General features: G+C 42.6%; 1 protein-coding gene across 4 annotated transcripts in view; it reads left to right on the plus strand.

Annotated features, from left to right (window-relative positions):
* NSMCE2 (NSE2 (MMS21) homolog, SMC5-SMC6 complex SUMO ligase) overlaps nt 1–26,126 on the plus strand; it is a 244,544-nt gene that overhangs the window by 131,032 nt on the left and 87,386 nt on the right. The window lies entirely within an intron of this gene.

Genomic DNA, 26,126 nt, shown 5'->3' on the forward strand with positions numbered 1-26,126 from the left:
GTGTTTCTTCAGTCTACCCCTCCTGAGATTCCAAGAGAGCCTTATAGCTGTGAATCGCTGTGTCTATTGAGAGATGTTACTGCTGGGAGAATGTGTCTACGGAAACGGTATTCGGGAATGTAGGTGCCAATTGGAGCTAGGGAGTGATGCATGGCCCAGCTAGTGTATGTGGATGAGAGAGCGGAGGGCTGAGCCCTGGACATGACGAAACCGTGGAGACAGAAGAGGAACTGACGAGACAGCCAGGAGTGTGTAAAGAATGTAAAGCAGGTTCCACAGTGGAGCCAGGGGAGCAGACGGGAGGGTTACAGTGGCAGCAGCAGGCGGCCTCAGGTGTACCGGAGGGGCCTCTGGTTCGAGACGATGACCTGGGCTTACATATCAAACTTCACACATTCACCACCATCTCAGCTGAAGGGAGTCGTGACTCTTCTCATCGAAGGGCTCAGCGTGGTCAGCAGAAACTACTGAAAGAATTTATGCCATGGGAATTACATCTCAATAAAGCTGTTGTTAAATAAAGAGAATAATGAGGAAAATTCACTCTTAAACACATTCTAGCAAATTGTCATTTCAGAAATGAATTAATTATAAGCATCCAGGTGCGGGGGTGGGGTGGGGTGCAGTGAGGGAGATGTTATGCACCAGAGGAGGATAAGTTTGTATCTAGTCACTTAGCACTCTGTGAAAACAGTGGCTCTTCGCCTTAGCCCTTAGAGAGGAAAGGGCTGTTACTCAGATTTCACAGCCAGGGGAGGCGTCTTTTCTTGAAAGGGCAACAAAAATATTCTCTTTGGCATTGAATGACTCTCAAAATATCCCACTCTTGTGTTTGCCCTAAGAAAAAAATATATATGCAAAGACATCCTAACAAGTAATAAGAATAAAGAACCCAGTAAGGGAAAGAGATTGTAAATAGAGTATTTTTAAGTAGTATGGAATTAATAGTGAATAACAGTTGTTAATATAGTAGTAAGCCAGACGCTAAATAACTCCTCAAAAAAGAATAATGTAACAGACTAACAATAATAGGGATCTGTGATCAGTGTTTCAACAGTTCGGCAGAAGGAAGGTGGAAGAGCACAAGGAAACTCCAAAATGCTGGTGTATTATTGGTGCCAGTAAGGAAGGCAGGATAAAGAAAGTGTAAGTTTAAGCAGTGCTAGTGTAGAAATAGGATGAATAACTCCCCCACCAATTGACTAAGAGCTGGGGAGAGGACTTCTTAGCCAAACTGGCAAAAATAAAATTAAAAGAAAGGTTTTTCCTCCCCAAAGTACAGAGTCTAGACATACTCATTTTTCTTTTTCTTGTAAGTTAAGAACACTTTCACTTAAAACATATGTGAAATTTTACATATGTGAAATTTTAAGTCCAATACTAACAATAAAATCTGGTAGCATATTGCAAGAATCGTAAATCTGATCAGTACAGATTTGTTTCAGTAATGTAGCATGTGTTCATCATTAGAAAACCAATACTATGGTGATCACATTGATAGATCAAAGGAGGAAAGCCTTTGTCAGCCATTTATTCCCGTGAGCCAAGCATCACTCCGGTGGGTCAGCGGTTGAACTGGAGCAACCAAGTCCCTTTCTTTGTGATACTTAAGGGAGAACATTAAGAAATAGACAGCTAGCGTAATAATCACATATACGATTTTGTTGTATGATAGATTTTCAAATCAGTGGGGAAAAGTTGATTTATTCAAGAAGTTATTTTGGAACCACTGGCTAATGTTTTAGTGACTCTTAACCCAAAATTTATACATTAAAATACATTCCAGATGAATTAAAGATTTTATTGTTAAAAGTTGAAACTGAATATGAGGAGCTATAATCAGGGAATACTTGCATTACCTCATGTTCTGTTAGACCTCATAGAGAGTTAGAAGGGGGAGTTCTTGGAAAGATTTGAGCTAAAGCATAATGTCACTCAGTTTCTGAGATGATAAGGACAAAAGCAAGGGCTTCGAACTTACAGACAGTCCACGAAGCATAACATGTTTGGAAGATGTATTAGAAGGTTACAAAGAACTGAAACTTCAAGGGGTAAAACCCAGCATCATTACCTGACACATCAAAGTTTGCAGCCAAAGTCCAGCTGTGCTATTAAGACTCATGGACATTTTCCCAGTGGTTCCTGCAACCTAGATGTTCTGATGTTTATCTGCCTCATGTAGTACTTAAAACACGTCTGAAGTGGGTACAGATAGTATTTTACGTATCTTACTGGTAAAGATAGAGCAGAACGGTCTCAGTACTTGCCTGAGGGCACCCAGCTAATAAGTAATTGGCAGAGCCAAGTTCAAACCCCGTCTAGTGCCCCCTCGGCTCTCCTGGCCATTGTGCTGTACTGAACGTGGCTGCTAACTCTGACTAGTACTAAAGTTCTCAAGAAGCAGGTTCCTGCAGGTGAATTCAGGGAGGGGAGATTTTAACTTAATTTGTCTGGATAATAAGTTTGGATGATAGCTTATCAACTCCCAGCTGGAAAGTCCACTTGGAGTTGTGAGGAATCCTCTTCTCACCTCCATCCTCTATTTGCTAGATCTCCGTGGGGATTGTCTGAAACGCAAATGTTCAGTTGCCAGGATTACTTCCAGAAAATCACTTTGAAGTATTTTTGAGCTAAATATTTCCCTGTTTACCCCAAAACAAATGAGCGGGCTTCGAATGCCACATATGTCGTCAGCCTGCATTTATGAGGCTGGTTTTTCTCCACTTGTGACAGGGCGGGCAAAGCACTTTGATCAGCATGGCCCCCACCGAGTTCTCTTCCCCCACCATGTAGGTTAAAAGGCGGAGGCCATCGAGCAAGAATGCTCAGTGTTGATGGTCATCAGAGTTTTTAAGCAAAAAATTTACCAAATCTACCATTTTCATATTTTAAGTTCACAATATTTATCTCTTATTTTAAACATTAAAGGCAGGCTTGAGATTTTTTAAAGTTTATTTCAAGGTGACATGAACTTTTAAAAACATTGAGAGACATTGTTCGTGTGTTTGCTTCTTGGTATGGAAAGGTAAAGATGCACACAGTGTGTTTTTCAAAAAAGCATGTCGTTCTCCACCCTCTTGGATTCTCTAGCCCTCTATTTTTTTTTTTTTAATTAATATGAAGAGGATTGAAATACTGATACTATTTATCCCTCTGTTTTTAAAAATGAGTTTGGTGTATCTCTGTTAACATAGCTATGGAAATACTTGTAGCCTAGCTTGGCGGGTATAGCCCAGCTGTTGAGCATCGACCCAGGACCAAGAGGTCACCAGTTCAATTACAGGTCAGGGCACATGCCAGTGTTTCGGGCTCAATCCCCTGTGGGGGGCCTACAGGAGGCAGCCTATCGGAGATATTTCTCTGATGTTTCTTTCTCTCTACCCCACTCTCCCTTCCTGTCTCGCTAAAGAAATGAATAAAAACATATTTTTAAAAAGAAATATTTGTAGCCTAAAATCCTATTATTTTTTTTTATTGTAAGTGAACATTTATTAACTAAAATAATCTACTTTTACTTGTTTCACTTTTATTCTCATGAATTCAGGTTTGTCTGAAGTTATTGTAGCTACAATTTCTTCTGATTCTCATTTATTTTGTCATTTCTTTTCCAGCCATTTCTTAGTTTTTAGATTTTAAATCATTTTGAATCCTGATCTTTAAATAGTGACGTTTATGTTCAGTTGATAACGATGTTAATTATAATATTAATATTAGTCTACGTAGTAAATGTTTATGTATATGTATTATAATAAAACAGCATGCTTAATATGATCTATTTTTATAAAATAGATTTAAATCTATGATATGCCATATGGGAAATTATCTAAAAGGATATATACACAGCTATTGATAGTAGTTGGTTATCTTTGATGGTGGGACTACCAGTGATTTAAATGTTTATTTATGTGTATATTCAAAGTTTTTATAGTAAAAATGTATTATTTCCATAATAAAAAAGTTTAAGTAATTACAAAGGGAGTAAGGCAGTCTGCTGTAGGACAAAGTAGACAGATGTCAGTAACTGTCTTATTTACATACCGGCCGTACCCACTGGGAAGTATAGCTGGGGTGGGGAACACAATAAGCAAACATGCCCTGACCGGTCTGGCTCAGTGGATAGAGCATCGGCCTGCGGACTGAAAGGTCCCAGGTTCGATTCTGGTCATGTACCTTGGTTGTGGGCACATCCCCGGGAGGGGGGGGAGGGTGCAGGAGGCAGCTGATCTATGTTTCTAACTCTATCCCTTTCCCTTCCTCTGTGAAAATAATGAGTAAAATATATTTTTAAAAAATATTTATATATATAAAAAATAAGCAAACAGTTCCATTCTAAATAACAACATGACACAAAATGCCCAGAAAGGAACTTAAGAAATGTGTAGTTCTTTTCCAAAAGCAAACATTTGTCTGAGGTACTTGAAACAATAGAATTTTAGGTCACGGATTCAGTAGGAAGACACAGTGATTTTTTACGTGGGAGTGACTTGAATATGTTTAAATACTAATACAAAAGAGAGGAAAGTTCACATTTTCACACAGTGGAAGGAATGATATTTCTTCAAGTAGAATCAGTAGCATTTGGTGCTTGAGTAGATATAGAGCTTGAGTAAGAGCCAGAAGATAGTAATATTTCCAACTTACATTCCTGGGAAAAAGAGGATCTCCTTGACTAATAATAGCAATGTTAGCAACTATTTATCGAGGGCCTATTATGAACTACACAATGTGATATTATTTTCATGTGCACTGATTTGATCTTACCACCATCTGAAAGTTACTGATATTAATCCCACTTTTTAGATAATGAAACTCAGGCTTTTTTTTTTTTTCTTCAATAATGAGAGAGAGGAATGGAAAGAGAGAAAAACATAGATTTTTGTTGTTCCACTTATTTATGTATTCATTGGTTGATTCTTTATATATATATATTTCAGAGAGAACGGGAGAGGCAGAGGGAGATAGAGATAGAGACATCAATGATGAGAGAGAATCATTGATAGGCTGTCTCCTGCACGCCCCCTATTTGGGATAGAGCCCACAACCCAGGCATGAGCCCCTGACTGGAACTGAACCTGGGACCCTTCAGTCCGCAGGCCGACACTCTATCCACTGAGCCAAACCAGCTAAGGCACATTGGTTGATTCTTTAATGTGCCCTGACCTGGAGTCAAACCCAAAACCTTGGTGTCCTGAGACGAGGCTCTAACCAATTGAGCTACCCAGCCAGGTAAGAAACAGGCTTTTATAAGCAATGTTAAATGAGTTCCCAAGTTCTGACAGGGGCTAGGTGTCAGCTGTGGTTTGAACTTAGACCTGTAGTCTAAAGACTTTCCCCCTTCAGTATACTATACTAGACTGCCACCACAAGGCACGATGCCGGAACGGGAAGCAGGCTTGGGTTAGGACAGTGAGTCTGGCTTCTTTAACATACGGACTAAGTTTAAGAGATTGATACAATATCAGTTTGGAGGTAACTCATTGGAAATATGGTCTGGAGTCTGGGGAAAGAGCTAACGGCATGCTTAGGGGTGCCATCAGGAATCGCTTGTAGCCTTGGAAATAGATGAGATCGTTGGGGGTGGGGTAGTAATCAGCAAAAAGAGGAGGAACTAATTCTGAGAACATCAGCCTTTAGGAAGCAAGTAGCAAGAACTAATGTGTGGGACCTGGAAGAGGATGGTAAATAGAAGAAAGAGGAGCAGGCAGGTAAAAATAAACATACACTGCACTTCATCGGTTCTAAGGCAGACGTTTTCCGGGTTTAGTATCTCTAAAATTGGCACATGTCTTTCCAGCAATGAAGTCTTATCATGGACAGCTCAGTAATATGTAAAATAATGGGGCATTTTATAACTGAAGGGTTATTTTAATCTGGTAGTTAATGGTTTAAAAAATCTATTGTTTGAATTTATTCGTTTCTAGGTTATGCCATAATGTAAGCATACGTTAACTTCGTCGTCTATTTTAGCAGCACATAGATCACATTAAATGGACAGTTGCATGTTGAGGGGGCAGTTCAGAGGTTCAGAGCTCAAGGTCTGGAGCAAAGCAGGACTGTTCAAAGCGCCCTTGCCTACCAGCTGTGCTCCTGGGCGAATCTCTTTACCCCCGTAAGCCTGGCTTTTCTTACCTGTAAAACGAGGACTGAGTGAAATAGCAGTACATAGAGAGGACTCAGCTCTCATTGTGCCTAAGCTCTTAGCTCTCACTGTTGTTTCCTGTCTTGCCTTCGCAGATGAACAACTGTCCTCCAGGGTGTCACCATGTCTAAGTAAGGCTCGGTGGCATCCAGATGAGGGGACTACGTAGGGAGTTTATTTACCCCATGTGAGCTCCATGTTACCTTGTCCTGAGAATGTTAAGTGCTATTATCTGATAGAAAATCTGAATTAGCAGGTGTACACAGATGGTGACATTTTTTGTGCCTAGCCCAGAGCCTTGCTTATAGTAGATACATAGTGAAGTACTGACTGATGATAACTAACCCCAAGGGGCAGGCTTCTTTTTGGCTCTACACAAAAAAAGATGCAGTCTGTGTGGATGGGTGTTTGGGGAATTCCTGCAGTATGTCTCAGATGGATTGCATTAGGTTTTTTTTGTTTTGTTTTTTTATGTGTGTGTGTGTGGGGGGGGGGGGGTTACTTTGTACTTTATCTCTGATATCAGGGGATTTTGTGGTTTCTCAGATGTTATGCTGGGTAAGAAGTAGTAACTGCGTAAACACTGGGAAGGGTGTGCCAATAGTGTCATAAATATACCTCTTAGTTTTTCTTAAAAAACCAGCATCTGTTACGGAGTTGCCAAATTAGTATTGAGCCTTCCCTCGAGAAAGCTTACAAGGAAGTCATATAGGCTGTCTGGTTTACAAGGTAATTACATTTAGGAATTACATTTTCTAAATGTTAGACCACACAGAAAGAATTCTAAGAAAAAAATCCATTCCTTTGGGGAAAACTGATTTTATTTTTTTTAGTCATAGTCTTAATTTCTCCTGTAAGATTATTTAGTTTTGGAAGCTCCTTAGAAAACCTAGAAGAGATTAAATATTTTCAGATGTAAAGTGTTTCTAAAGCTGTAATTAGGTATTTCTGCAAATTAGCAAACTAATTTATTCTTTCTTTTATTTAGTCAAAATTCACCTTTTAGAGTAGGCTTTTATTTGATCCTAATTGTCAAATTATTTCATTTTCTTTGACTTTAATAATTACCTTTAATAATTCAAACTCAAATGCCTTTGTTGTTCGCATTTGTGTCTCAGTCATATTTACAGATGTCTGATAACTAAGGTCCTACGCAGTCTTTCATATTGTGTTGAATGGCTAGATGCACATTGGTGCATAGTACTTGAGCCACCAGTGTGCCATGAACCTTCTACCAAGACATGTCGTGCACCCTCAGATCGTCCAGCTACCATGGGACTCAATTTGCAAAAGTAAATAGTGTCCCTTTTTAAAAGAAAGAAAATTAGCAATACTATCATTCAAATTCTGAGGTTTAAAAGACACCGAGCAAGTAAATAGTATAAATTTCCCATGTGTAGCGAATTCTGAATCATTGCAGTTTTTGTATAACTGATCCACATAGATTCTTTGTTGTGTTCTTTTACTTATACGCCACAGGCTTTATCGCTCCCATTTCTAAAATGCTCTAAGACATCAAGTCTGATTTTCTTTGAGCCTTAATCCTCTTGCTGGTCGATGCGCTAAGCTGTCTGGACCCTCCTTGGTGCGAGTGCCCGACTGACACTGTGAAGGCTGTGAGGGCAGTTTGGGGCAGGAGTGGATCCATTTATTCAGCAGACACATGCCTTGTTCGTGGCTCCGAAGGAGCCCAGCGTTCAGTAGAGAAGTGTGGTAGGTTTTTTTTTTTTGTTTGTTTGTTTGTTTTTTAATATATTTTTTATTGATTAAGATATTACATATGTGTCCTTATCCCCACATTACCCTCTACCCCCCCCCCCCCCCCGCTCATGCCCTCACCCCCCCCGTTGTCCGTGTCCATTGGTTAGGCCTATATGCTTGCATATAAAGTCCTTTGGTTGATCTTTCCCCCTTACCCCCACCCTCCCCTACCTTCCCTCCAAGGCCCGACAGTCCAATCAATGCCTCTCCATCTCTGGATCAGTCCTTGTTCATCAGTTTATGTTGTTCATTATATTCCACAAATGAGTGAGATCATGTGGTATTTATCCGCTCTCCAGTTCCATCCATGCTGTGGCAAATGGTAAGAGTTCCTTTTTCTTCCTCTTCTTAAAGAATACCTTTCAGCATTTCATATAATGCTGGTTTGGTGGTGATGAACTCCTTTAGCGTTTTCTTATCTGTGAAGCTCTTTATCTGACCTTCTATTCTGAATGATAGCTTTGCTGGATAAAGTAATCTTGGTTGTAGGTTCTTGGCATTCATCACTTTGAATATTTCTTGCCACTCTCTCTGGCCTGCATGGTTTCTGTTGAGAAATCAGCTGACAGTCGTATGGGTACTCCCTTGTAGGTAACTGAGTTTCTTTCTCTTGCTGCTTTTAAGATTCTCTCTTTGTCTTTTGCTCTTGGCATTTTAATTATGATGTGTCTTGGTGTGGTCCTCTTTGGGTTCCTTTTGTTTGGGGTTCTCTGCGCTTCCTGGACTTGTAAGTCTATTTCTTTGACCAGGTAGGGGAAGTTTTCTGTCATTATTTCTTCAAATAGGTTTTCAATATCTTGCCCTCTCTCTTCTTCTGGTACCCCTATAATTCGGATGTTGGTATGCTTGAAGTTGTCCCAGAGGCTCCTTACACTATCTTCATATTTTTGAAATCTTTTTTCTTTTTTCTTTTTCGGTTGGGTATTTTTTGTTTCTTCGTATTTCAAATCTTTGACTTGATTCTTGGGATCCTCTTGTCTGCTGTTGGATCTCTGTATATTATTCTTTATTTCAGTCAGTGTATGCTTAATTTCTAGTTGGTCCTTTTTCATATCCTCGAGAGTCTCACTAGATTTATCGAGGGTCTCACTAAATTTATCGGCGGTTTCCATAAAATTCTTGAAAAACCTTATAAACGTGGCCTTGAACTCTATATCCAGTCATTTGCTTTCCTCCATTTCTGTCATTTGTGACCTGTTTCTTTGTCTCCGCATTTTTTATGCTCCCCTGTGTTGGTAGAGTGGTTTTGTGTGCTAGGTGTCCTGTAGGGCCCAGTGGCTCAGCCTCCCCAGTTACCTGAGGTGGACACTCTTGGTGTACCCCCTTGTGGGCTTTTTGCACAGTCTTATTGTAGTTATGCCTTGATTGTTGTAGGATCACTGGGAGGAATTGACCTCCAGGCCAATTGGCTGTGAGAATCAGCTGTGTCTGCAGTGGGAGAACTTCTGTGCTGAAGACACCCTTCTGGGGCAAGACTTGCTTCAGTGGGGTTTTGGTGCTCACTGAGTCTGCACCCTGAGTGTGTACCTTATGGATCTGAGGAGTTGTAATTGGATGGTCCCCCTCTGACCACTGGGTACACTGGCTCTTGGATCTAAGGAGGTGCTAATTTAGCCTCTGCCTGAGGTTACACAGCAGGAGCTACGAAGAGAACTGCAGATTCCCCTTCCTTTTTTGGAGTTTGGAGGTACCCTGATGAGGCCCAGCTGTGAAGCAATGCAAGCCGCTGTGGGGCCTTGGGCCTTCTCTTGGAAGTTCTGGGTCTGTCTGGCCCAGCTGCAGTTAGGTTATTTTCAGGTTGCAAAGGGCTGGGGCATTCATATGCAAAAGCCTCTGCCGCAGCCTGGGTGGGGCAAGCAGCTATGGCAGATTCTCAGCCCTGCCCTAAGGGGCCCCGCGTCTCAGTGTCCAGGTAATTGCTGCAAGCACCTCTGAGGGAAAGCCGACCTCAAGTTCCGAGTTCTGCCCGCTGCCAGACAGTCCAGTTTCTCCCCGTATGAGTCCTGGGTCCCCAGAGACTTCCCGGAACCGGAGTTCAGAGCAGTTGGGAGCTTGTGACTCCCTCCCGATTCAAAAAGACGGCCGCGTCCTCAGGTGCCAGCCCCTTTCTGCGCGTGCGAGCCTCCGTACCTTTGCACTTTACTTCCGCAGCTCCTCTGGCTCTCAGTGTGCTTTTCTTTCCTTCTAGTTGTAGAATTTCCACTCAGCCAGCCTTCCTGTAGTTCTGGATGATGTCCGTTTTGTCTTTTTGTTGTATTTTTGAAGTTGTTGTGGGAGGCAGCAATTTCCGGGTCTTTATCTATGCCGCCATCTTAGTTTCTCCTAGAAGTGTGGTGGTTTTAAAGCACAGCCCCTCAAACTCTTGGACGCTCCTCCCACGGGAAGGTGGGGCTCTGCCTCCTCCCCTTGATTCTGGGTTCTGTGTCTGCTTGACAATAAACTATGGCAGAACTCTATTCAGTTTCTGGTCCCAGAGCTTAAGAAACTAGCAGTTTCCACTCCTGCCTGTCTCTTGAGGACGCTCACTTTTAGAGCCCATGCTGTGAAGAAACCTGAATTGCTGGGGGTGGGGAGTGAGGGGTGGGAGGAGGGACCAGGTGGAGAGGAACTGTCAGCCACATCCCTGCCAGCTCTCTGAGCCGCTGGAAGTAGACTCTCTAGCTCTGGGAAGCTGCCCCTGCCACACTGCTGTGTGTGGAGCAGGACAGGCCCCTCCCGCTGAGCCCTGCCCCAATTGCAGATTCATGAGCAAATAAATGACTGTGCTAAGCTACCAAGTTCTGCCAAAATAAGAAGGTAGACACATAAGTGAGCAATTGCGAAGCAGGTAGACATAAGATGACAGTGAGTGTAGTGAGTATCACAGCAACACTGAGCACAGACACCTAATCCTTCCTTCAGTGCTGAGGAAGACTTCCTCAGTGACATGACAAGTGGACTGAGTCTTGAGTGAGTAAGGGCTAGCCAGCCAGGGGGCGGAAGCAGGGGGTGTTCTGGGCAGGAGGGCCCATAGTGTGGTCAGAGCAAAGGCAGGGTAGAGAGTGTTATCCATTTACAGACTAGGAAGTGTGAATCCCTGGTGTTGTCATGCTGGCTGCTGCTAAGTGGCTGAGAGAAAAATTGAGATCAGATCTTCTAATGCCTAAGTTTTGTCAGTTGCACCACCCTACAGTTTTGGAGCTGAAACTCCATTGGGTTCTATAACCCAACCTCTCCTTTTAGAGATGAAGCAACTGAGGCAGCAGCCTGGTGAGGCGACTTGATGGTCTGCGGAGGGACAAGTCAAGTGGGGAAGATACAGTCTCAGCAGAAGCTTCAGCCAGGCCTTTATGTCATCAGCCAGCTGTGGGGTGCTGCTCGCCCCAGGAAGGCCGTGATCTGAGACTCTCTGGCTAAAGCAGTGCCCAGAGAGGGCTGAGAGCAGACGACTTTCTGCCATCAGCACTCCCGGCCATTTCATTCCTGAGGACCCTCTGGAAGGCACCTCACAGTGCCCACCATGGACTTTGGAGTTATTCAGACCTGGGTTTAAATCCTCTCTCTGCCACTTCCTAGCCGCTCAGTGAGCTAGTTATTAGGGAGAGTCTGGGTAACTTCTTTAACCCTCAGGGTCCTCTTCTATAACATAGGAACAGTAATGTGAACACAAAGCCTTGGTTTCCTTATTTGTAAAATGGGAAGAATAATTTTACCTTCCTTTTGGGAAGGTTGTTAGAGGATCCAGTGAGGTCATTAAGTTTCCAAAGTACCCACTTTTAGAAAATTAGTTGTTATTGAACTATATGTAAAGTGCCTTCGTCCAGTGCCAGGTACATAATATTTGCCACGAAAGTTGCTCAATAAATATTTCATTAAAAAATGTTCAGTGACTTTCTAGAGGCCAACGTCAGTGTCAGAGCAAGAGCTGGAATGCATCCAACTTACACTACTCTTAGGTTTGGGTTTCAAATTAAGGAATATGGGAGGAGATGTCTCCACGGTGAGTCAGAGTGTGTTGGAAGGGAGTGGGTCCCTGAACGCGACGTTACCTGGGACAGCCTGATTCCTTAGGTGCATTCTGATGTCAGCCCAGTGTGAGCATGTGTTTTTCAGAAGAGAACCACGAAGATAAAATTAAAGATGAAATCATCTGAGTAGTAGTGCTGCACCAAAAACAGCACTGTTGCAAAAGGATGCTAATAGGTGGGAACAGGTTACTTTGATTCATTTCAGAAATATACATATTCCCAATGATATGAGTATGCAAAATAAATAAATGTATTAATTATTGTATTATTTTCCATACAAGCAACTGTAACCCTACTTTTGCCCACCACATATATACACATATACACAACTGTACTTTTGTGCATCTTCGCCAGATCTGATTGTTTTCCCAGCAGATTTAGATTCTAGTCCTGCTGGCTCCCTCTCTCAGTGGATGTTGACCCAGGGACAATTCACACACTCTCTCTGGGCTGGAGTATCCTCTCTAAAGTGAGGCTTTGGATCTAGGTGAGGGCCTTCATGTTCTGTCATGGCATGATTCTTCCATTCCCAGTGTACCCTACAGCACAGATTTAAGGCAAAACCTGGCTGTATTATCCTACAGATAAATGCTTATTTCACATGGACCAAGGAGCATGATGTGTTGAGCGAAGCCTGCAGAGGACAATGTTCGGTGGCTCTTGCTAAAAAGCCCTGACACTTACCTTTCAGTGCAGGAGAGAAAAATCACTGTTTTGTGAGTCAGCCAGAATACACCATAGTCACCACAGAATCATGTCCTTACCTGCTGCTTTTTGTGTGGAATCATCCAGATTTGTTGTTTAACATTTATTGACAGTCACTATTGTGTTGGGTACTGTGCGGGGCAAGCTTATGCAAGCTGTACCCCAGTTGCATCAACCGAGGAAGAGAATGGAAAGTGATGAGTTCACAAGGTTGGAAATGCAAGACTTCTTATTTTCTATCAGAAAGGCTGTTAGTCTCAATCCAGTATTATCGAGCCTTTGTGATTTATAGAGGCATCTTGTTGTTGTTTTTTCATTTTGGCTCCTTTTGCTATTCTCATGGAATTGGGTTTATGACTTCAGAAGCTTTTGAAATTTCAGCAACTAGACCCTCATTGGAGATTCATCCCACTTAAGGCATTTTAATATAACTCTTTTATTAATATCTTGAATTCTGGGAATTGAATCTGTATACTTACACTTTTAAATTTGTTCTTGCCTGAACCATTATACATTTTCACAGAACAAATATTTAATCCTTACGATTTTGTAACCAAGGGATTTAAAGATTAACTCTGAAAATGGGTCAGGGAAAAACATCTACTCTGGTTTGCAGCTAATCAGGCAAGGAAGTAAAAAAAGCAATGTGGAAGCTTTTGCAAAGTGTTTGTGAAATTAGTTTTATGTAACTTTCTGAAAGCTGCTATCTATAAAGCTGAAGTATGAGTCAAAGCTTCTTTTAGTTCTGCCACTCCTTCATCCATCCATTCATTATTATTCACCCATTCATTGTTCATCCATCCATTCACCAAATATTGCTCCAGACACTGGGGTAACAGAGATGAATAAGACGGCAGGAGCTTACTGTGTGCCAGTCCTGTGCCAGGAGCTTTGAGACTTGGGAACCCGATGCCCACAGCTCCACAGTCTGGTGTCACAGGCTGAGCATTGCGGAGGGTGCAGTTGTTTTCCTGCACTCTCGAGTAAGCTGTGTAGCTTTAGGTGAGACCCATTCTGTGTCCATTTCCTCATCTCTGAAGTGGTATTGCTCACCCGATTTACTAAGAGCGTTGATGAAAGAATCAGATGAAATACTGATTTTGAAAGAGCTTTGAAAAATAGCATTACAAAAAGACAAGTAGTGATCTTGTGACTGATAAGTGGTTTTGACCATTTCATTGCCTCTGTGAAAAGGGTGGAGGTTGAGAACATTTCTGTATGTTTACGATGGTTCTTTCACATGTGCAATTGCCCTACTTCCTGTCCACGGGGCAGAGACTTCGTAATGAGGCAGCTGTGGGGATGATAGCTGCAGCTGGCAATACTTCATCTACTGCATTAAATCAACAAATATTAAGTGGCCAGACTAAGTGGGGAGAGGATAATGGCTGAGATGACAGCCATCTTCAAGAAGCCTAGACTTCTCCTTGGACAGTGTGGCTTAGTTGGTTGAGCACCATCCCGTGCACTGAAAGATTGCTGGTTTGGTTCCCGGTCAGGGCACATACCCAGGTTGCATTTCTGTACGGATCTTATCTCAAGGGCACACCACAAAAGTATTGCCTTGCTTCAAACTAAATTCTGTAACTCAAATTAAGAACAAATGAATACCGCTAACTCTTCATGAGCTGGGGCAGAGGAGGTCTGTTTTTCAAGCACCATCAAATTGTAGAATGGAATAGTGATTAGAGTAGCGACTAGGGATTCAGCAGCAGACCTTTTTATTTTTTAATCTAACAGTATGTAGCTTTTTTAAAAAAAAATCAGCAGCATGTCTTACAAAGTCAAGATTCCTACAGATTTTCCTCATGAGTGAAGTTTCTTGAATATTAAAAATAGTCCATGGGATGAACAAGAATAGATCCAGAGACAAATGGTAGGGGAAGGGGGGTGGTTAAAGAGCAACCAAAGGACTTATATGCATGCATATTAGCATAACCAATGGACACAGACACTGGGACGGTGGGGGCTTGCCCGGAGGAGGGAATAGCTGGGGGCTGCGGGGTGAGGGGGTAAATTGGGAAAAAAGGAGACATATGTAAAACTTTAGACAATTAAAAAAAAAAAAAGAAAAATTCAAAAAAAACACCAAAAAAACTAATCTGTGGAAACCAGGACAAATACCACCATCCATGCTCACCTCCTATGGGAGGAGGATGGGTAGGACTACGTGGAGGTGTGAATGGTTCTTTGCTGTGAAGATTTTGTTTTTCTAAAGTGCGTATCACTTGGTCCTGCTATGTAGTTGGGAAGAACAGAAAACTGTTCCGCTGATCACTTTCCTTACTTGATCTTCTGAATATTTTACAGGAATCCTTAAGAATTTCAGAATGAACAGCAACAACAAAAAGCACTGGGAGCTTGAGATTAGAAATAGGAGGTAAAATAAAGGAAAGCAGTAGTAGGCTTCTGTTTTTCTTTGCAAGTAAATCTTAGGAAAAGGGAGTTGAGGACAAGGAGACATCGTGAAAAACACTCCAGTGTTTCTTAAGAAGGACAAGGAGAAACGTTAGGAGTTACTATGTCCCTGGAAGCATCATAGGGTAAAACACTGGTTTATAATAAAGGCATTGAACATTTGGTTCAAGGGCAGAGTGGAAAAGGGTCCCTTTCCTAAGCATGTTCTTTTATTGCTTTACTTTAGTGAGTGCAATGATATATAGGGGCTTTCATTCATATCGTATTTTTATGGGAGTTTATGCGAAGTGAGACTGGAAGGTCAGGACTGAACTGCTGAGGGAGTTGAATGCAGGTTAAGAAGTGAATAATTTATCTTATATATCAGTGGTCGCTAACCTTTCAGACCTCACGGACCACCAGTAGTTCGTGGACCACCAGTTGGCTACCGCTGTTATAGGTGACATTAAATTAGAGAAGTCTTTTGAGTGGGGGAGGGCCTAACCATACTAATATTTTTTAAAAGTTCTTTTAATACAAAAAACCTAAAGTTTATACTTAAAAAAAGTTCATACTCAAAAAGTTTATATATTCAAAAAATTTAATATGGTGACATTATGAAGGAAAGAAGAAACTGGGATACCGGAGAGGACTAGTTTGCATGTTAAACAATAAGTATTTTGAGCAGTGTTTTGATTGGTTAAATTAGGAATGCAGGGAAAGGGTGGCTGTGATTTGTGGGAGAGGAAATGGGCATTTGTCAGTGGGACTTATATTGGTGGTTACAAGAAAAGGACCCCAAGTTTTTATCATGAGTGCCCTAGAAAATGATCACTCCATTGCAAAAATAATTTTTAAAAGCAAAAGGAACTGTGGGGCGGGCAGGTGAAGGAAAGGATGGTCTATTCAAGTTCACAGGTTTTCTTGGAAGCCATGGTATATGATGAGCAATTAAAATGTACACTGGGCTGTTGAGGATGCAGACTGCCATTGGGAGAAAGGTCATGGCTAAAAACGAATTATTTGGAAGTTTCATAGCCAGCTAGAATGTTGACGTTTTAGCAGGAGCAAAACAGAGGGCTGAGATGGACATGTGTGCATTGGCTTGAAGGAGGAAGAAAGGTCTTAGGAGGAATGGTCCGAGATGGAAGAGGTGCGGATCGCATAGAAGTGCAGAGGCCAGAGGAGGAGGTGATTTCAGAATGGTGCGGCCAGCAGCACAGAGCCGGCAGATCAGAACTAAGGAGTCGTGATGAGCTTAGAGAATGAAAACTGAGATGCAGGAGGAGGAAGAATGTCAAAAAGTAGGAAGCTAAAATAGGTGGCTCTATTGGATGACCATTGTGTGAACTTTAAATGAAATTAACTTGATAAATGATGTTTTTCCTGGATGACCAGTAGACATTTAAATCTCTTGTGTTTTTACTGTTTGTTCCAGTGAAAGCCTGTTGATAGTCAGATAGGTCTGAGCGCCCTCTCAGAGCAATAACTGTAAGAAGCTTGCAGTTATAAACCCTTTCTCTACTCCTATCACCGGAGCTGTCTCCTAAGGAACCAGAGAGGCTATTCTTTGCAATGCAGACATTCAAGGAAATAACTTTCGCTCTCCCAGTCTGGTGGGCCCCTTGCTCTGGCAAGCGCCAGTTAACAAATCCAAATGGCCTAGTCTCATTAACCACCTCCCATTCTCACTTTTTGTAAATTTCCACTTCCCTGACTCTGCTTAAGTCCCTGATGCTCCCATCTCTCCCTTAAAATGCCGTCACCACCCTGACCGGTTTGGCTCAGTGGATAGAGTGTCGGCCTGTGGACTCAAGGGTCCTGGGTTCGATTCCAGTCAAGGGCATGTACCTTGGTTGCGGGCACATCCCCAGTGGGGAGTGTGCCGGAGGCAGCTGATCGATGTTTCTCTCTCATCGATGTTTCTGACTCCCTAGCCCTCTCCCTTCCTCTCTGTAAAAAATCAATAAAATATATTTAAAAAAAAATGCCCAGTCACCTCTGGGCAAATAGAAGTTGAGTTCAGTTCACGCTGGATCCTCTTCCCTGTGCAGTGGTTACTGAATAAAGTCTGTCTTTACCGTTAAAAATAAATAAATAAATAAATAAATAAATAAATAAATCTCTTGTGTTTTACCAATTTCAAAGACTTTTTGAATTGGCAGATATTGGGGGAGAGATCATGCCTTAATTTTAATGTATTTTTAAGTTCCATAATTCTTTTTTATTTCCACAAAATATGAGCTTCTTGTACATGCCTGTCTTTGCTCATTCCCCAAAATGGATTAATATGGATTTGGCTCTTTTACTTTGAGTTAGAGAAGTTGGCTTGTATATGGCTGGTTAGATTTTATGTATCCAATGGCATTCAGAGCAAAGAATTAAAATGCTGGTTGCCTTTCACCTTTTCTCTTACACTTATGGAGCAAATAAAACCATACCACTTTACAGTGACCTGCCTCTGTATTCCACTCGCTGCGTGGTCAATTTATTTTCTGTCCTATCATGACTTTAAGGAAGAGAAGTTTTTTTACAGCAGAGGTTGGCATAGATGTGTGCATTCCATGATCACAGCTTTCTGCAAAAATTAAGACTCTTGTTTTATGCTTCGAGTGTGTGCTTCTTGGCAATAGTTCTTGGAATATGACTAAATCTAAAAATGTAAAAGGCAAACTCGAATCGTTGAGGTCTGTATTGCAAAGAATAGCTTGGTTCCCTTGAGTCTAAATAACAAGACTGCATCAGTCATCATCTCTATAGTTAAAAACGTCTATCCAGTTTATTTCCTGAGAGCCTTTACCAAGCTGAGACTGGAGCAAAGTAAGTTAACATGTCCTCTGGAAGCCTCTGTTCATTCATTCATTCATTCATTTAACACTTATTGAATACATTCATACTTTCTGCCAGGCTGAAGTAAAAATTGGCCACCGCCTCTAGGGTTCTTCAAGAATAGTGTCTTTACAAGTGATAGGAATTTGAGCGCAGTTGTTGTAGAAGAAGTAAGCTGAGGAAGCTATAAGAAGAGAGTGAGTAGAGTATGATGAGAGAGGGGGGAAAACATGAAATTATAGACAGTATACAGGAGACAGTTTCTGCAGATCGTTACGTCACTTGCTAAAGGACCTGAATTTTATCCTGAGAGCAGTGGTGTGCATTGAATTGTTTCAAACAGAACCAAGTCATGATCAGCATTATGTTCCATTATGGATAGGTGGACAAACAGATTTGAGGGGGAGGGAAAGCTAGAGGCAGGAAGACAGTTATAAGACTACTAGAGGTCTGGTGCACGAAATTCGTGCACTCGGGCGGGGAGGGGGGAGCGGTGTCCTTCAGCCCGGCCTACGCCCTCTTGCAGTCCGGGAGCTCTTGGGAGATGTCTGACTGATCGCTTAGGCCCACGGGGAGCGGGCCTAAGCTGGCAGTCGGACATTCTTATTTCTGCTGCGGAGGTGGGAGAGGCTCCCGCCACCACCACTGTGCTCACCAGCCATGAGCCCAGCTTCTGGCTGAGCGGCCCTCCCCCTGTGGGAGTGCACGGACAGGAGGCAGCTCCAGCATTGAGCGTCTGTCCCCTGGTGGTCAGTGTGCATCATAGCGACCTGTTGTTCCACCGTTTGGTTGATTTGCATATTAGCCTTTTATTATATAGGATTGTAGTAATTGTGGTGAGGAGAGTCTTATCTAAGATGGGTTCAGAGAGGAGGAATTGAATTTGAAAGATAGTTGGGATATAGCAGTAATGGGTCGAGTAGAAGAAATGGGAGGGAGTAAGAGACAGATAGAGTCAAGGACAAGTTTGTGGCTTAAATGCCCAGGCCATGGGGGACAAAAACAAGAGGTGTCAGCTTTTGGCTATCTCAGACATGAGAGAGATTATAGTGGCTGAGTCATCATCCAAGGCTGATTTAGTCCCTGACAGGAATCCTACCTGTTCATCTTTGAAACCAAGGATGAAATGGCTTTTGGCCTCTTAAAACCTTTGGAACTGTGCTAAATAGGTATGAATCAGGTTTCATAGGTAGGAGCCCTTGGGTTTCTACAGCAGACCTGGAGGGTGCATGCTTGCTTTTATTGCAGTAGGGTATGCTTTTGATAGTGGCTTTCGGTCTTGCTTTTTTAATTTTTTTTAATATATTTTGATTTTTTACAGAGAGGAAGGGAGAGGGATAGAGAGAAACATTGATGAGAGAGAAACATTGATCAGCTGCCTCCTGCACACTCCCTACTGTGGATGTGCCCGCAACCAAGGTATATGCCCTTAACCAGAATCGAACCTTGAACCCTTGAGTCCGCAGGCTGATGCTCTATCCACTGAGCCAAACCGGTTAGGGCTCGGTCTTGCTTTTTAATAACTGTAATCATATGTATGTTTCACCTTGATAATGGCTGTTCTACTTAGCACTTTGTATCTTCAAAGAGCTCAACAACATTAACTAATTAATCTGCATAATATCCCTGTGAGTTTTCCCAGATGGGAAAATGCAGAGATGTTCAGTGATTTACTCAAGGCCACACAGCTTTGCAGTGACAGATCTGGCTTTTGAATCTGCAGTTTCTTTATCTTATCACATCCATACAAGTTGATGGTTGGTCTTACCTTATCAGACCATATTTGCCATTTTGCTTATTCAAAAAATCTCAGCATTTAGATCTAGAAAAGGCCAATCAGGGTACAGGGAAGAGTGACAGTGGTCAAATGAGAGTGAAGATGACCCTGCATGTGGGGGGCATTGGGAGAAGGAGGCTAGGAATAGTAATATCAGATCTCAACTCCAGTTTATCTGGGGAAAGAGACCATCTTCCAGTGGCGCTGTGACATCATTTCAGCTACCAGACCAGTCAGTCCTTGTGTCAAGGCATCTTGTGTGGCATAACACTATACCCAGCAGCAAGGGAACAATTACAGAAATTGTCTCTTTTGCAGTTTTTAGACGGCTATGTGTAAAGCAAGAGAACCACTTGGGAGCTAGTCAGACCTGAGTTGAAATCTCTCCCGGGAGGGAGCGGGATGACACTGGCAGGATCCTTATCCTCCAATGGTGTGGGAAGGACCAGATGATGGTGTATGTCAAGTGCCCAGCATGGAACTGACAATTATTGCTTTATATATGGTTGCTGATCTTTTCATTCTCATTCAGAGACAGGATGTCATGATGAAAGGGCCCTTTGTGGGGGTTTGCTGTTGTTTTCAGTTGAATGACAGGACCAGGTAAATTCCACTTGTGAGGAATTACGGCCTCTTAAAGAAGCCAGTGAAACATTTTGATATTGAGTCACCTAGATACAGTGTCACCCCTTATTCACTGGCAAATATGGGAAGGTAATTTCAGTAGGGCAGTCATCAGTGTGGGCCTTCGAAAACATTATAGTCATGTTACAGTAAACTTTTTATATTTGTTGCGTCACAAAGATTTATTGAAGTGATAAAAGTTATTATGGAAAACAGTGTGCGGTAACTATGGTAACAGTTATTTGATCTCACAGTAATTAGCTAAGCATTTAGTTGCACAATACTTTCACAATGCCTTCCTGGTTAGTTCATTAAACAAAATTAGCTTTTGTTTGAACTGCCTTCCTACAGCGTCCTGAATGTGATTTTAGTTCAAAAGAATTGGAAAGTGTATTTTAAAACTACCTTTCCAACGGACAGTTTATGGACATATTTGAGGTTGCGACTGGTTTTTATTTAATTCTTTTTTTATACCACACTATGATTGTGATTCATCAGCTTATCCTCTGAATTGTATCTTTCAGTTTAGTCCAGTGGGCTAAGCCATGAAGGGCAAATTGAAGGTCAGTTTCTTAAATCTGCCTCATTTCTGGCTCAGCATTCAGGCTGGGGCCAGCTGGTACCCTCCCCATAACTTAGGTTCTGTACCTGTGAAATTGGGTTTCTGTATTATGTGTTAGAATCCTGGGATCTCATGAATGCGGTCATTTCTTGATAGTCTTCATGTCTCATGATGGGGCCAGAGCCAGTTAGGTCCCAGGTTTTTCTGCAGCACCCCCAACCAGGTGCCTCTCCTTCCCTGTTCAGCATAATCATGCTGTGCCCAGGTACCCGTCCTTTTGCAAGGAGGAATGTATTGCTGATGATTCACCTCAATGATGTCATTCTCAGAGGACTTGCAGAGCTCTTGAGACAAGGGCCTCTCAGGCTGTGTTTAAGAAAGGCATATGTGCTCTGGGCCCCACTCCCTGCTCAGCCCACACTGTTGGGCAGATGGGAGGCCCTAAGTGCAGAGGAAAGCTTCATGCATTCAAGATTTCAAAACAGAGAAATCATGAAAAAAGAAACAAAAACTGTTTTAACTTATTGGGCTTCTATGTAGGATGAATATATCATTAGTTTCACTGACGAGGGTTAGAATTCTAATGATAAGAATTGATTTGTTCTTGATTGGTCTTGAAACTTTTCTTTCGCTCCATCTGGAAAAAATTGGATGTCCTGTGATGCAACTCTGATCACAGCTTTTGTGAAACTTTCCCTAATTTCTCTTCCACCCTGTCCCCTGTTCCCTAACTGTCCCATGTCATCTGTACCTAGTTTGGGGACACACTTTTCATCATGCATTATAACTTTGGGTTGAAAATGACTCCCTCCATGAGCTATGAACTCCACCAGCAGAGTACTCATTGTGTCTTCCCTTGGTATCCAGTACGTAAGACCATGTCTGTGGACTACCAGCCACCCATGACCCATCCTCATCTCACCATTCCCTGACTTCCTGAACGCTCATCATTTGTATTTTCTCTTTTGCTGCCAGGCCCAGCCACACTGGCTGTTTATCCTTGCAGTCCTCCGATTTCATATTCCTTTTCTCTAGACCTACAAAATGATCTACGTGTGGATCTCCAGTTATTTCAGGAAAGCAGGAGGGGAAGGACTATTTATTGTATTCTAGGTACTGTACCTTGTTTTTAATCATTCCCACAACTCTGTGAAGTTAATATTAACATCCATATTTTTTATCGAGAGAAACTAGGTTCAGAAAGATTAGGTGGCATAAGAAACTAATAAGTAAAAGAGGTGGAATTTGAACACAGGACTCTGCCTCCAAAATCCAACCTCTTTCACTTTTTCCAATTCATTGGCTTCGTTTTGGTGACTCAGCCCAACATGGAGTCTGGGCTAAGCCACTTCATTAGCGCAGTCGCCACCACCCTATATGCCTTTGATCTCTGGCCGGCTGCTGTGCTTCTGCCAGCCAGAGGTCTGTCTCCCCTGGCTCCTCTGTTCCACTCCAATGCTCTAGGTCTCTGCTAAAGAAATGACACAGATTCTTCCAGACAAGCTTTTCACAAAGGCAGGCTGCTCAATTTCATTTAGACAAAGAATGCCCGATCCATTACTCACGCCTCACCCCCCAGCCCCTCCAATGCCCAAGGCTGACACTGACAAACAACCATGAGTTCATTCTCAATGCAGCCTTCCCGAAAGTCATTACCCAGTGATGAGAACAGAGATAGTAGACAAAACCTATTTGCCTCTCTGTTCTAGCCTCTAACTTGCCTTTGCTGCACATTTTTCCCACTCTTCTGAGTATTACCACTCAGAGACTAAGTGTAAGTAACACCTTAAAACCCTTTTCCCGAAAAACTGGACGACTGTTCTCTTTGCTTTTGCTCACGCTAATTCTTCTACTTGGCCCACCTTCCTCCTATCACTGTCTGTGGAATAATTAGTAATAGAATCATCTCAGTTCATTGTAACTTTCATGAAGGCAAACCCGTGTGTATTGCTCCTTATTGTATGTGCGGTGCCCAGTAGAGTATCTGATTCAAGGTGGAAGCTCAGTGAACATTCCAACAAAGATGGAAGGAAGCCCTGGCCAGTTTGCCTCAGTGGATAGAGCTTCAGCCTGTGGACTGAAGGATCCCGGGTTCCATTCTGGTCAAGGGCACGTACCTTGGTTGCAAGCTTGATCCTCGGGCCCTGTTCAAGGCAGGTGCAGGAGACAACCAATCGATGTGTTTCTCTCACATGGATGTTTCTCTCTCTGTGTCTCTCCCCAACCCTTCCACTCTCTCTCTAAAAAAAAAAAAAAAATGGAAGGAAGGTGGGCTTGGCACAGGTAGTGTACTGAACATGCATCTTTGTCTCCTCCTAGTAATCCAGTGAAGTCAGTGTTGTTATTCTTATTGTAGATGAGCAGACGGGAGCTCGGAGAGGTTTCTCTGCTAGTAAATGGCAGAACAGACCTCTTGCTCAAATGCGATCTCTTCTAGAAAGACTTGTATTATCCCTCCCACCATGATTGTGGCACACTGGTCCCATAGACGACAGTGTGGGTGACCCCCCCACCCCATAGTGTATAATTTGGTGGCTCGGTGACACTCTATGGTTTGATGGTACTGGAGGTCTTTCTTACAACAGTTTTCACACTGTCTCACATCTGCAGTCAGTCCTCGTTCCCCTACCAGGTTATGAGTTCCTTGAGGGAAGGGAAAGTGCTGCCTTCATCTGTGGCCGCCGTTTGACATACACAGAATGGTTGCCGAAGGGCCAGATATCCTGTCTGCTGTTCTGCTGAGCCAAGTCTCTGTGGCATGGGTTCCATCAGCCATCCTCTCCCTCCCCTGGGGTTCCTCCCGCTCTGCTCACCCGGATCTCTCCTCCAGTCCCCCAGGAAGGCGTCTCCTTCTCAAACTGCCTCTCCAGCTATTACAGCCAAGGCCACCGTGGGGTTCATCAGGCCCTAGGGGCCCAATGACTAAGTTATATTGTACTTTTCAAGGACCTCAAAAATGTTGATCTCAAAAGAAAAATTACTGGCTCTGAAACACAAAGAAGTACAGGATCAAAAATAAGTGTTAGGCAAACAAGTCTAAAACCAACTATTTTGTCATCTCCCTTAAATGTTAAATTTAGCATTGATTACTAGACATCATGGCAAAGTATAAATTAAATGAGTAACTGGTAGCCATATAAGTTCAAAAACAAAAATACAAGAATTTTTTCAAAAATGTTGTGGCCATAAAATTATTTTTAACGTGGGTTGTGAATACAACTTTTAATATGTTTGATAGGATGTTGGGGAGGGGCTCTACGAAAAAAGAAACATACTTGAGATCTTAAAATAAATTGCCTGGGTTCCCAAGGCAGTGCATAAACTCAAGAAACATTTGCTGGATTTTAATTGATTGTAATGAAATGATGGTGGTCTTTGTTGTTCCGGAGGGAAGGGAGCAGGGTATGTAGGTATCTTACTTTTTAAAATTTAATTTATAAAAAGAAAAGAGTTCAGGGAATTCCCCCCACTTATGCAGCATGAGTGCCACATTCAACCTGTGGCCCCTCAGGGCCTCCTCAGCTCTGAGTCCTGGCCTCCACTCAGGTTTACCTGCCACCCTGTCTGCTTCCTTCCTTCCGAGGGCAGGAAGTTGGGGGTGACATGGAAGCCCGGAGGGCAGAAGCAGAGGGATGCCCTGGCCGGGACCTGGGAGGCTCACACTGTTGCATTGCCAGGTTCACCAGAACTGACCTTTCCATTTGCCCTTCACATTGGGCGCGACCCAGGGTGCTGAGCCATTGTTTTAGGTGCCGACTCTGCAGTGGCCTTGTGGGCAGTGTGGTGAAGGTGTCTCCTCAGCCATGAGTATTGAAGAACAAGGTAGGTTTTTGGTAGGCTTTTGCTTCAATCAGAAGGGTTTTGTTCCTGTCTTTTGTTTTAGATGGTCTTTTGTTTTTCATTCTGGAATAAAAATTAGCAACCCCAAAAGATGATAGTCGCTTTATTTTTTTAAATATGTTTTTATTGATTTCAGAGAAGAAGGGAAAGGGAGAGAAGGATACAAAGATCAATGGTGAGAGAAAATCATTGATCAGCTGCCTCCTGCACGCCCCTTTTTGGGGATCAAGCTGCAACCTGGGTATGTTCCCTGACTGGGAACTGAACCTGTGACCTCCTGGTTCATAGGTCGACGCTCAACACTGAGCACACCAGCCGGGCTGATAATTCACTTTAACCTGTTCAAAAATTGCAATAGACCGTCATAGCTTTCACTTGCTGTGTGTAATGTTGGTATGCCATCGCTACTAAAGGTTCATACCTAATATTGTCTCCCTGCTAACCATCCAGCAAGTTCAACTAGAAATGAGCACCAGGACGGAACTGGAATTGAGGCACACTCAGCTGGAGACCAGAACCATAGTCAGGTGGAAATGTAAAGCAAATTAAATCCGTTGTGTGCTTGTAGAGTGATTAGAATATATCAACTAGAACTACCATGAGGGGAATTTTGGTTTGTGTTTTTGTTTTTTTCCAATAAGTGGGTTCATGTGATCTATCTCCAAAAGTTAAGAATTGCCAGTTAAATGCTACGTATTTTGAAAAGAGATCATCAAATAAGATCATTCCACTCTTATTACAAAGCTATTTTCGGGGTAAATATTTTGATAGATGTGGTTCAGTGCACCTGGGAGCTGAGAGAGACATGAGAGCCCAAGGCAGTGAGCAGATGGAGCAGGAGATATGTCAGGGATGTTTTCTTCCCCTTGTATATTGCAGAAGGTGGATCCAGCAGCAGGGGCAGTAACATTTTCTCTGCCACCGTCGGAAGAGGAGCTTCCTTGGGGAGAGAACGGTCTTGTTATTTAAGGATGATAATGACCAGGCTGAGACCTCTCCCACATATTTGTAATGGAGTGTGTATGATACAAGCATTGTGTTAAGAAAGAGTACTGATTTAGAACCAAGTCAGGAGACGGGAGTAAGCCAAGTCTGCTTAAACTTTTCACAGCATGTGTGGGGTTAGGGCAGTGGTCGGCAAACACATTAGTCAACAGAGCCAAATATCAACAGGACTTCTTCAAAATAGACTCGCCCAGGCCGAAAACCGACTTCTGCGCATGGACCATGAAGTTTCAATCACACTGTACGTGCGCCTGCACGTGGTATTTTGTGGAAGAGCCACACTCAAGGGGCCAAAGAGCCGCATGTGGCTCGTGAGCCACAGTTTGCCGACCACGGAATTTGCTGGTCATAAGGCGTTTTTGTTTTGTTTTGTTTTTTGATGCATTGAACTAAGACCACTGCTTTAATTTTCTCTCTTTTTTTGAAACTAAGAGTTGAAACACTAAGCATACTTAAATTGTAACTTTAATTCACTAAAAT

The sequence above is a fragment of the Myotis myotis genome, unplaced genomic scaffold, assembly GCF_014108235.1.
Source record: "Myotis myotis isolate mMyoMyo1 unplaced genomic scaffold, mMyoMyo1.p scaffold_m19_p_16, whole genome shotgun sequence".
Taxonomy (NCBI): domain Eukaryota; kingdom Metazoa; phylum Chordata; class Mammalia; order Chiroptera; family Vespertilionidae; genus Myotis; species Myotis myotis.